Source organism: Ursus arctos, unplaced genomic scaffold (assembly GCF_023065955.2).
Source record: "Ursus arctos isolate Adak ecotype North America unplaced genomic scaffold, UrsArc2.0 scaffold_27, whole genome shotgun sequence".
NCBI classification, from domain to species: Eukaryota; Metazoa; Chordata; class Mammalia; order Carnivora; family Ursidae; genus Ursus; species Ursus arctos.
This window is the reverse complement of record NW_026622952.1, coordinates 16,978,794-16,991,794: the sequence shown is the minus strand read 5'-3', so window position 1 is coordinate 16,991,794 and position 13,001 is coordinate 16,978,794. Positions and strand designations below refer to the sequence as shown.

The window sequence follows — 13,001 nt, the reverse complement described above, 5'->3', positions numbered from 1 at the left end:
GAATTCTCTGGAAAATAAAGAAAGCCATCTGAGGCCCCAAATCAAGAGGAAGCTGAAATACAGTGAGAGCACATAAGCTAGGGGCTCTGGAAAGTTGGAATTGTAACTAAGATTACGGTACAGAGCCTGGACTCTCGGAAAGGCTACCCCCCAAGGGAGAGGATGGGCTCAGAAAAAATTTCATTAGCCCACAGTGAGTAAAAGGAAGTTAGTTCACCCTGACAAAGCTCCTGGGGGCGTGGGGGGAGGAATCCCCTGCAAATATATGCCACTTAAGCTTTCTGAAAACTAAGTGAGAAATTAACACAAAAATCAGTTCCTTTCAACAAAAGTAAAAGATTATCTACTACAGTGGAATACATTCTCAAACAGATTTTGTTGCATTTCCATCTATAAAATCTTTAAGACTCCTAAAAGAGAACTCAAATTTCAAAATAATATTTACAAGAGCAAATAATGTATCAGGTAAAGTAACCTGCAAGAACCAACACAAGAATGGACATCCGAGAACTTCAGTTACTGAAATTCTAATGGACATTTTAAAATGGAAATATAAAATGAGGAAAAGACACAAAAAGAAAGGCAAGTCATATTAGAAAAGCAGGTAACTTTTGAAATAAAAATATAATTTTTAAACTAGAATAGCCAGTATCATAAAAAATGTTTATGTAGTGAAAGGTCAATCCGAGGACATTACAAAGAAGGCAGCATAGGGAAATAAATAAGAAATGTCAAATCATGTAGAAGGTCATGAGAAAAAGCATGAAAACCTCTAATCAATATCTACTTAAATCCTGAAAGGAAAGAAAGCCAAGAGCAGAGATGTAATATTCAGAGTTAATGACAAAGAATTGTTCAGATTTCATAAAAGACATGAATCCTCTCATTCAAGAAGCACAATATTTCTTCAACATGATAATTAAAAATAAACCTCATCAATAATCAGTCAATCAATAAACCTATGTAGGGAAATTGCACAGCTTCGAAAACAAAGATCTATTCACAACAAACAGAAAAACTTCACCAATACAGAAACAATGATGCCGATAGTAAACTTTTCAACAGCAAAAAGAAAAGCCAAAAGGCACTGGAAAAACATCTTCAGATACTGAAAGGAAACAACTCATCATCTGAGATTTTGGAGCCAGCTAAGTTATTATTTAAGAGTAAATATATATATATATATATATATATGCTTTGATGAAAATTCTGGAAGATATTATACTAATAATTTTCCCATGAAAGGACATTCTTTAGAAATAAGGTAACTGAATCGTAAAGGAATGATTGAGAACACAATAAGGATGAACGAATATGTTGTAAACGATGGTTAAGTAGAAGCAAACACTGATTTTATGAAACAACAAATACTGACTATACTTAGAGTTGCTAAAAGACTTTGAACTATAATAATGTACAAAAAAATAGTAAGAATGGAGGAAGAATGAATATATTTTAAACTACCTAAGGTCTTGAGAAGAAGGTTAGAGATATGTAATGGTTTCGGAAGTAGTTTTGTCAAGTGTGGATAATATCGAGAATCCAAATAATAAAGGGGAAATATAAAACAGAAAAATGCTTTACAATAATATTCAATAAAAGAGAAAACACCATTAATTATTTGAAAAAGTGGACATAATTACCAATTGTTGATGCCTCAGATACTTTAAAAATTATATAGTAATAGCAATAGTAACTAAGATTTACAAGGCCCTTACTATTGCCAAGCATTTTTCTAAGCACCACAGATATATTGCCTCATTTAGTAGTTGAATTAAATCCAGTATGAATCATTAAAGCATTAAATTAGAAAAAAAATTAAATCCATTGTTTATGGTTTTTAAAAATTTTTATCAATTTACTTAAATTAAAAAAAAAAATAATAACTCTCCCATTCCTCTTACTCCCCACCTCTTGCAACCACCAATCTATTCTTTGTATCTATGAGTTTGTTTTTCTGGTTTTTTTAATTATTATTTTTGATTCCACATATAAAGATACCATTCAGTATTTTTCTTTCTCTGTTTAACTTATTTTGCTCAAGATAATGCTCTCAGGGTCCATGTTGTTGCAAATGGCAAGATTTAATTCATTTTTATGGCTAATACTCCATTGTATTAATATACTACATTTTCCTTCTTTCTTCATCCATTGATGAACACAGTTTTGTTTTGTTTTTTTTTTTCCGTATCTTGGCTATTGTAAATAATGTTGCAGTAAACGTGGGGGTGCATTTTTCTTTTCAAATTAGTGTTTTTGTTTTCTTCAGGTAAATACCCAGAGGTGGAACTGCTAGATCATGTAGTTGTTCTATTTTTAATTTTTTGAGGCATACCCAATGTTTCCCATAGTAATTGCACCAATTTGCATCCCCATTAACAACAGTTCACAAGGGTTCCCTCTCCTCCACATCATTGCCAACACTTGTTATTTCCCTTCTTTTTGAACATAACTATAACAGCTGGGAGTAATATCTCATGGTTTTGATTTGCATTTCTCTGATAATTAATAATGTTGAGCACCTTTTTATGTACCTGTTGGCCACCTGTATATCTTCTTTGAAAAAATGTCATTTTAGATCTTCTGCCTGTTTTTATATAAGATTTTTTTTGCTACTAAATTGCATGAGTTCTTTGCATGTTTTCAGCATAAGTACCTTATCAGACACATGATTTGCAACGTCTTCTCCTTCTTCCTAGGCTACCTTATCAGTTTGTTGATGGTTCCTTTGCTGTGCAGAAGCTTTTTAATTTGATGTAGTCCCACATGCTCATTTTTGCTTCTGCTGCTTTTAGTTTTGGTGTCAGATTAAAAAAATAATTGCCAACAGGGTGCCTGGGTGACACAGTTGGTTAAGTGTCCAACTCTTGATTTTGGCTCAGGTCATGATCTCAGGGTTGTGAAATCGAGCCCTGCATGGGGTTCTATCTGGGTGTGGACCCTGCTTAAGATTTTTTCTCTCCCTCTGCCCCTCCCTGCTCATGCACTCTCTCTAAAAATAAATAAATAAATACATAAATAAATAAATAAATAAATAATAAAAATAAATAAAAAATTCATTGCCAAGATTTATGTCAAGATTACCACCTATGTTTCCCACCCCCCCTTGGAATTTAATGGTTAGGTCTTCTGTTCAATTTTTAATTTATTTTGATTTCATTTTTGTTTATGGTGTAAGACAGTGGTTTAGTTTCATTCTTTTGCATGTGGATGTCCACTTTTCCCAGCACCATTTATTAAAGAAATTGTCCTTTCCCTATTGAGTATGCTTGACTCCTTTGCTGTAAATTAATTGTTACAGATGTGTGGGTTTTTTTCTAAACAGATACAACTTACCAAAACTATCTCAGGAATCCAAAAATATTAAATGAGTTTAATTATGGAGGTTTGAGAGTAGGAGAAGAGAATCTTATTACAGAGTGGCTGAAGACTATACTTCAAGAAAAAATAGGTAATTCTGCTTCAGACCTCCAATGAACTCCGGTTCGACAAATGCAAGATGCACGTATGAAGCACGATTGAAAACTATATAAATGTAAATACAGAATAATAATTAATTCTTGGAAGAAAGGTTGACTGAGTTCCTGTTGGTTATGCTCTGTAGGATCCATGGGCCACCACTTCACTCAGACTTCAGTGTAAATGCTGCATGCTAGGGTTGGGCAGTCCACAACATGAAAAAATAATATGCAAAGGCCCTGGGAGCAAGTGTGTGATGCTTTATTCCCCAAATATTTAGATGTTGAAATAAAGGGGGAGAAATTTTAACTTGAGTACACAGATGATCATATTCAAGTTCTCTATTCTCTTCTACATGCTTAATATATAAAATTTTAAATAAAAGAAACAATATACAGATGCAGTTTCTGCAATAGAAGGAAGTATCTATTACCAATGTCAGAGATGTGTCTTTCCACTTCTAAAAGGTTCTAAATCAAGAACTTTTTAAAATGTAAATAGCACTGTAATACTTCTATTAATAAAACAAATAAAAGAATGATGGTTAATTCTTAAACTTTTATTTAAGCCATTAATTATATTTTCTGCTATCTACAGTAAGCCTCCATTTGTCCTTATTTAAATTCAAGAGTTTGACTAGTTGATCTATTCTATTTAAATTAAACCTTCTCCAGTTTTATGATTTGCAATTCAAAACTTATAACTCCACTTTACCTATACAAATATAGGATTCATTTCTTAAGTAAGTAAAAGTGTCTTGAGTTGTATTAACATTGCATTTTACTAAGCAATTTAACCAGGTATATAAATTCCTTTTGTAAATACCTCATCAATAAAAAAATACCTCATCACACTATTGCTTCTTTGTGAATTTGGTAAGACATTTTTGGAGGATATTTGAATCAATGTTTCCATCATATTCTGAAAATTCAGTATGACATCTTCAATCACAAATCTTGAAGATCTAAACTGACATATTTTCTACTAGGTCATTTTGTTTACCTTCAAACATCATAGGTTCCTTCATAAGGAAGGAATAAAAGCAATTTTCTTTTAAAGTGAACTGAACCCCGATTGAAAAAAAAAATTCTTTTGTCAAACTATAATCTATTGTTTCAGTTAGCAAGAAATCACACACAGGAAAGAGTATAAGGTGCTTCATGAAATTATTATGACAAGAACAAATGCCAAAATAATAGGATTAAAATTGTTGTCTCTTCTTCAAGAAGGATGTGAGCTCCAAAATAACTTGACATTTTCATGTTGAACTGTGAAGTACCTTAAATGCAATATACTTGAGTACCATATACATTCACAGCAAAATTAAAATGAGTCTTTGTACTTAAAAAAACCTAATGAATATTGGAATTTTATCCATATGAATGTGCTTTTTTGCTGACCTCCAAGTATTCTTTTCATTTTTTCTAGAGAAGTACAATATTCTAATGTTCAGGAAAGATCACTATAAATTATAGCATAAAGTGAATATAATCAAAAATGTTATTTTGTTTTCATCATAACCATGTTCTCGTGTAGAAAATGTTATTGTAAGGGGATAGTGAATGTTTTTATTCTGTACACTTTTCTAGTTGCTGTAGGTGTACAATGAAATAAATATATATAAACCATGTATAAAATAAAATGAATATAAAAGAACCCTGTTCTTATGCTACTAACCTAATTGTGGAGACAACTTAGGAGCACACACAAGGAAGAGAGAGATGGGGAGGAAAGGAGAGAGATTGATTTTTGTGCATAGTTGTGGTTGAAAAAGCCTCCTCAGAAGAGCTGACACTTAATGTAGACAGCGAAGAGTGAGCCTGACAGGGCTTTCCCACAATGTAGAAATTGATATGCATATGTGAGAAAGTTATGGATTAAATTATTGCTTAAAAATATTAACTGGGACCTTCCTAGAAAACATCACAAACATTCCTTCTTGAAGCTGAATTCCAGGGGAGAGGGTAGTCATTATAAATTAGGTCCCTCTCTTACATCACCAAGATTTGTCAAAGAAGACAAAAAAGTAGAAAACATGACCAAAAAAAACAGTAAACAAGAGAGATCCTGTACAGATAAAACGTTTACAGTTCTTTCTTTGGGGGGAGGGGAGTATTGTTAGGGTTTGGTTTACTTTAGACGTTAATTAGTTTTGTACACATTTTGTAACTTCTGTGTATGAACTGTTTTTATACACAATACTTCTGACACCGATGAGTCGGTTTTTCCCATACTAATTACCAATTCTCCAACTCTGAACACCATGGGTGTACAATTCAATTAAATTCTGACACCAGCTACTGGACTTAAGGCAAACACCACAGTTTAGGGACTCAGACCTACAAGACTGTCCCCAACTTCAGATGTCAACACAAGTCCTGGGCCTCTCCTACTTCTTACTGATCAGCTATAAATTGGGGGTTCTCAAAACACCCTCCTCAGGGTGCCTGGGTAGTGCAGTCATTAAGCGTCTGCCTTCGGCTCAGGGCGTGATCCCAGCGTTCCGGGATAGAGTCCCACACCGGGCTCCTCCACTGGGAGCCTGCTTCTTCCTCTCCCACTCCCCTGCTTGTGTTCCCTCTCTCGCTGGCTGTCTCTCTGTCAAATAAATAAAATCTTAAAAAAAAAAAAAAAACACCTTCCTCAGTTGAGTAACTTGTTATAACAGCTCACAGAACTCAGGAAGACTCTGCACACTATCACTGGTTTATTATAAAAAATATAACCCAGGAACAGCCAAATCCAAGAAGGAGGCATAGGGACACATATGCAAAGAGGCACAAAATTCACATCTTCTCTCCAGGTGTGCACCTCAATATGCCTGCCAACCTGGAAGCTCTCTAAAAACCACTCTTAAGGGTTTTTATGGAAGTTTTATGGAAGTTCCATTACATAGTCGTGATTGGCTAAATCATTGGTGATTAACCAAATCTCAGAGATCAGGTCCTGTTTGGTTCTTCTGACAACCAGGCCCCATCTTGAAGCTATCTAGGGGCCCACTGAGAGTTATTTTATTAGCATAAACTCAGAAATGGCTGAAAGAGTCTTACTATGCATAACAAAATCTACTCCTGTCACTCAGGAAATTCCAAGGGTTTTAGGAGCTCTGTGTCTGGAATGAGGCACCAAACAAGTGTAGAAGTATTATTATATCTCACTATTACACTATGACAACAGCTAAATGAAAGGGTACATTCGAGATTTTTTTAAAAATATAAACAAGGAAAAAAAATCTTAAAAGCAACATAAAAGAAAAAATTGAAATAGAACAGGTGGAACGAATAGAAAACAAAAGTTAAATAGTGAATATACAACTAACATGACTAATGATATTAATATATAGAATAAACACACTAATTAGAATGGCAATATTTGAGATTGGATTTAAAAGTCCAACTGTAAATTGTTTAAAAGACACAAATGTAAAATATGAGAATATAAAATGACTGAAAGTAAGTGGATGAATAAAGAGACAGTATGTAAATACTAAGCAAAAGAAAGCTGATGTAGATATATTATTAGAAAAAACAGACTTTAAGATAAAATAGTACTAACAGAAATTAAGAGAATTGTTTAATAATAATGTTTTTGCTTGTTTTCTTGTCTTGTTTTTCTGTCACATACTGGATAAAGTATATTAAAGATTTTACACTATGTTTTTGAGATTTTTTTCTCTCCTCTGTAGTTATGAAAATTTTTATTTATACACTCCTAGGCTATGGTTTTAGGTGAGTAGAGTTTAAAATTATTATTAGTTCTTGGTAAGTTACAATTTTTATTATTATGAAGTAATCCTCATTATTTTCTGTTAATGTTTTTCACCTTAAAGGCTATTTTGTACAATACTAACATTTTGCATGTTATGTCTTTATCTATTCATACGCTTTGTCCATTCATATGCAAATGGTGCAATACATATGCACTGGGAATCTAAGGGGATAGAGAAAAGGGATAGAGAATAAAGAAAGAATATTAGATACATAACAGAATATTTTCTAAATGCAATGATAGAGAGATTAGAATGACCCCTGTGCAAGGATGACATGCAACTTCATGACGCACTCCATATTTAAAAAAAAGAAAAAAGAATATTTTCCAAATGTAGTTCAAAAAACAAAAATAATTACCCCAACTAGGATAATTATTTATGAATAATTTTGAATGCCAACCAAGATAATTATAATGAAAAGCTCACTGGATACATTACAATCAAACTGAGGAAAACCAGGGATAAAGAGAAAAATGTGGAAAGGAGACAACAAAGACACATCGCACATCAGAGAACAATGATACGAATTACTGTTGATTTCTCATTAGAAAAAAAAGGAGGTAGAGGATAATGGAATGTCATCTACAAAACGTTTTAAAGAAATCTCTCAAAGAAGATTTCTATATTCAGTGAAAATATACATTAAAGATAAGAACGAAATGCAGAAATTTCACAGAAATACAAAAGTTAGGATAAGACAATATGTTTTGTTATTACCACAGCTACCTGTCCCCATTGTCTAGAATGAAGTAAAAAGTGAAAAACTCACATATAATTTCCTAAGTCACAAGGGAAAAAAAATTAGCCTAGAGCAAGACTTGGCATGATTTCTATAATAACCTTCTACAAATTACCGTTCTAGGGAAAACTCAATGGATTCAAAGATGTGTATTATTTTAAAAAGGAAGAGATGATTTGAAATATACTATCCAAATAAAAAGAGAAACAATGTGAAGAACTAATACCAGAAGAATATTTATCACAAAAATGTTACTGTGATAACTGAATAATCCAAATGACTGAATAACCCAAATGACCATAAATGGGGGGGGCATATTAAATAATCATTTATGTATTTATAGAGGAAGCACAAAGTAGAAACACAAGTGCCCTGAAAAGAGATATGCATAAGAGGCTGAGTATGAGCTACCAGAGTTCAGGAAAGTTTAGGAAGAAAAAAAAAAATTTATAATATAAATGATGGCAAAACCGGAAGCATCATAAGAAAGATGAGACAATGTGGAAAAATACAAGAAAGAGAATAAAAATAATAAACCTAGGAATAATAAGATGGAAATATATGAATAATTTTTAAATTTAGGGGAAAAATACAGATATGAAGGAAAGAAAATGGAGATCCAACACGTATATACAAGAGTAGTCCTCAAGTTGGAGGGTGGGTGTAAAATAATGGAATGAAACATTTTTCTAAAATATAATTTAAAAAACTTATTTTATCAGACTTTTATTAGGTTTACCATTTATAGCTTGCAGAATATGTTTTCTTATTTCTGAAATAAAATTTAAAAAGAACTGTTAGAAAATAAGATTGCTGTTTAAGAAAAAAGATAATATTGTAATGTGTATATTAAAATTACACACTGACTATCAGGTGGAATCCTATACATCCTTATTAGCTTGAGATACAGTTGAGTTGAAACCCATTGTCCTGGTATAGTTATTAGCAGCATCCCATTCTCAATACAAAGTGCTCTAGTTTGGACAAAAAATTGAAAATAAAGAGAAAAATAGATAGCTGAGATCCTGAAAAAACTTAAGAATGTTGTTCCCATGAGTACCACTTTGTAGGATTTTCTTAGAAACCATGGAATAAATTTGTAACCACAATAAAAAAAAGATAATATACAGCAAGAGGATTTACATATGATTATGAATTTACTGAAATAAAATAAAACAAACTTAGGATGGATTGATGAGTATATATTTTTATATTCTCTGACAAGGTAGAAATTTATAAAAGTCATAAAAATTGGATGTGGAACAGAAAAGGGTGTAAGATAGTGTAGGAGTTCTGAATTTCCTCTAATTTTATATCTAAGGTACCAAAATATATCATTTATAATTGATAATTCAATTATTAGAACTAAGAATCAATTAAGAAATACCATTAATCAAAATGTGTAAAGAACGGAAAGGAGGAGAAAATGAATTATACTACTTTTATCACTGGTCACAGTAGGGAATTTATAGTAGGAAATAAATACATGAAAGCGTATGTGTTTTATAAAGTGATAGCTGAAAAAGAAAGTACTAAGAAGTCACATTCTTCCTAATTATAAGAAGAAATAGATGGAGAAACAAAGAAAATAAATCACAAGGCTATTTAAGAGGGGAAAACACTAACATATCATAAAACAAAGACTGAATTTGATAATTACTGTAAACTGACTCAATGTGTCTACTAAAAGAAAAAAATAATTAAATTGAATTCCAAAGCAAAACTTAATACCATGCTGAATACAAAATAAAGTAGTTACAAAATTTAGAGATAAAAAAGAGGACAACAACAATACCAACAAAATGAAAACAGGGTCACGTTCTTAATAGAACACAAATTAAATGTAGGCCTTTGAAATATGACAAAGGATGGCACTTTGTTATGAAGATACAATAGTTACTAATATCTATGCACCACATAACTCAACATGAATTTTCATAAATCAAAACAACATGTAAATCAGTTGCAACAAATCAAAAAAAGGAGACAAATATACTGAAGACACAGACAATACATATAAAAGAAAATAACAATTTTTTTAAAAGATTTTATTTATTTGAGAGAAAGAGAGAAAGCACGAATGGGGGTGGGGGATGGAGGGAGAGAGAGAAGCTGGCTCCCTCGTGGCTCAACCCCAGGACCCTGAAATCATGACTTGGGCCAAAAGCAGACACTTAACTGACTGAGCCACCCAGGTGCCCCCAAAATGTCAATGGTTTTAAAACATGTATGTTTCAAAATTTTATATGAACATAAAATTTGCTGCAGAAATTCCATTTCCAGAAATATATCCCAGTAACATGCTTATACCTGTTCACAAAAGCTATTCACTACAGCATTTTTATACTGGCAAAACACTGGAATCAACCTAGTGCAGGACTAGGTAAGCAAAATTTGGTATTTTCGTATAATGAGACATTACTTAGCCTTAGTCATCAACTGTGGCCTGGTTTCTACCTGGCTCTTTTTCTTAGGATGCTTACTCTTGGAGCTCCTAAAGAAACTCAGTCCACATAAAAAGGCCACTCATAGGTAGTGTCATCAATAATCACTGGTTAAATGTGCATACAAGATAAAAATACTCTATTTTAATGTTTTTGTCCTTAAATTTTATTTCATCTTATATTACTGTTCTTCTTTATTTCTGTTCAAATGATATACATTTTATCATTAGAAATCTAGTGGGTTCTTTTCACATAGATTTCTTTTATAAAGCATTAATTGGATCTTAATTTCTGACACCATCTAAATATATCTGTCTTTAGTAGGAGAGTATAACTTACATTGACTGCATGATTGCTTTGTTTGAGCTTCATTGTCTTATATAATTTTATAATGTTTTAACATTTTCGTGTACAACTAAATTTATTATTTTTGTTATATTTATTATTACGTATTGATTTTATTTGATGGGGTACTGACATTTCACTCAATCTTTAATTCTTCTAGAAGTTGTATTCAACTTAAAAAAAACACATTTTTCTTTCTATTTCTCTATTTGTGTCAATATGTAAATGATACTCATTGACTTTCAACCCTATATAAAATTCAGTAATTAGTTATCACTTACTATTTATCAAAGCTAGCCACGCTGCTAGGTGTTTTATAAGTAGGTCTCTTGATCTTCATAAAAGTCTTAAGAGATAGGTATTGTTTTTTATATCTATTTATCTTCAGGGAAATTAAGTAATTCGTCAAGATCACAAAAGTTTACTCAATGAGAAAACTGGAATTCAAGTTAAATTTGTCACATTCCTGAACTACAAGTTCTGAATCACTACATATTACTGCTACAATTTACATTTTTCCTTCACCAATGCAACTTCATTTGCTCACTTGGAGAATATCTTATCACACATCCAAACATCACCTCTCCACACATACACAGAATATGAAATTCTCTCTGATTTCCCAAATATGATCAATTGTTCCTTTCTGTGCTTTCACATCACTTGCTGCATAAATCTGTAAATATCTGTCATGATGTTTTGTGACTAGTGGTTGTCCTGCCCGCTTCTTGAACTACATACAAAGTTGCACTTACTCTGTTTTCTCGATGTCTGTCATGATCATTTACTCATAATAGGTCATGAGTAAGTCTTATCAAATAAACAAATGAATGGTTGAATATATTGTCCTGTGTAACTGGAAATTCACCACCAAGAGAGGTCTCATATGCCTGTGTTAAAATCGAATTTTATCAGTATTTAATGTATTTCATAAAAGGAAATCCAGACTGAAGCAAATTTATGTTACTAATTATTTAATGCAGATAGTATAGAACTGTCATAATTGTTTCTGTGCTTATGCAGATTGTTTTTGGTGACAAAATTATGGAAAACAGAACATACCGAAGTAAAAGACCAAAATACTCTGATCATCGTGCTGTCAGGATCTTAGTGAATAGTGCTCTAGCAAAAGCAATGCATGTTGACATTCGTATAAAAAAAAAAAAAAAAAGAAATTAGGTGCCTAATTCTAAAACCTTAATGGAATTTTAATTTTATTTCAATTTCACTCACCATTAACTGCAGACAGGTTGACTCTTCTTGAAGACACGAGGAGTAGAGTCACTTGAAACAGATGGAACTACTGGAGGGTTCTGAAGGGGAGCAGCAGCAGTTCTTCTATAAAGTCCCACTGTCAAAGATCATTTTCAGTTAATACTACAGGCTCTGCTGTACCACAATGCAATGCTTTCAATTACACTTATAGTGCTTATAATTATAATTATAGTTTATAGTTTAGAGAACAAATGATTCAAAATTATTTTCATTGAAATTACTATCTATTAAAGCAGAAGACCTTATTCAAGAAATTAACCTTTGTATAGAAATATGAACAAAGAGTGATTAAAGAATTGCTCATCATTCACTTCTACTTCAGATATTATCCTATTCAAAAGCATTCTGATTCCCATGCACTCTACACACTGGTAATGAACTAAATTAGTTATACTTAAGTTCTTCATGTAGATGATAAACTACTGAGAACAAGAATTCTATTGTCTTATGATACATATTTTACTTTGTTGAAATTAGTGTCCTATAGTTATGAACACAGTAGATCCTCAAATTTCCCAACATATTTTAGTGACAAAAAATGTATTTATCATAGTCAATAAATCAACTGAGAGTTTCATATTTTTGCCTTCCTATAACAAATAAGATTTTATATCATGTTATAAATGTATATAAAAAACATACCATAACATTTAGCCTGATTGGCAAATGAAAAGTGGTCCTATTTGAATATTTTCAAAGTAATTAAGCATTAAACAATTAAGGACATTGTCAACTGTAATAAACTGTGAATAGAATTATTTCATTTATAATTAAAGATTATAAATCTTCTCATCTATGTAAGGCTTCTGTATATTTGTTGCCTTTTCCCTACAAAATACAATACAGTTTTTTTAAAGTTGGGTCAGTGAAACTTAGAAGCTCATATGCTATTTTTTTAAATTAAATAATAATGTGATGTAAAGCAGTGTTTTCACAAAACTTTTAAAGTTTATTAGTTAACAATCTTCTG

General features: G+C 31.8%; 1 protein-coding gene and 1 pseudogene across 1 annotated transcript in view; one reads left to right on the top strand and one right to left on the bottom strand.

Moving 5' to 3' along the window:
- The window catches only part of MSR1 (macrophage scavenger receptor 1), a 413,132-nt gene that overhangs the window by 319,356 nt on the left and 80,775 nt on the right, over positions 1-13,001 (bottom strand). The window contains exon 3 of the mRNA XM_057303426.1: positions 11,990-12,107. The gene's annotated coding sequence lies outside the window, so the exon portion shown is untranslated. The remainder of the gene's footprint in view (positions 1-11,989; positions 12,108-13,001) is intronic.
- On the top strand, positions 7,432-7,532 carry LOC113262307 (U6 spliceosomal RNA; annotated as a pseudogene).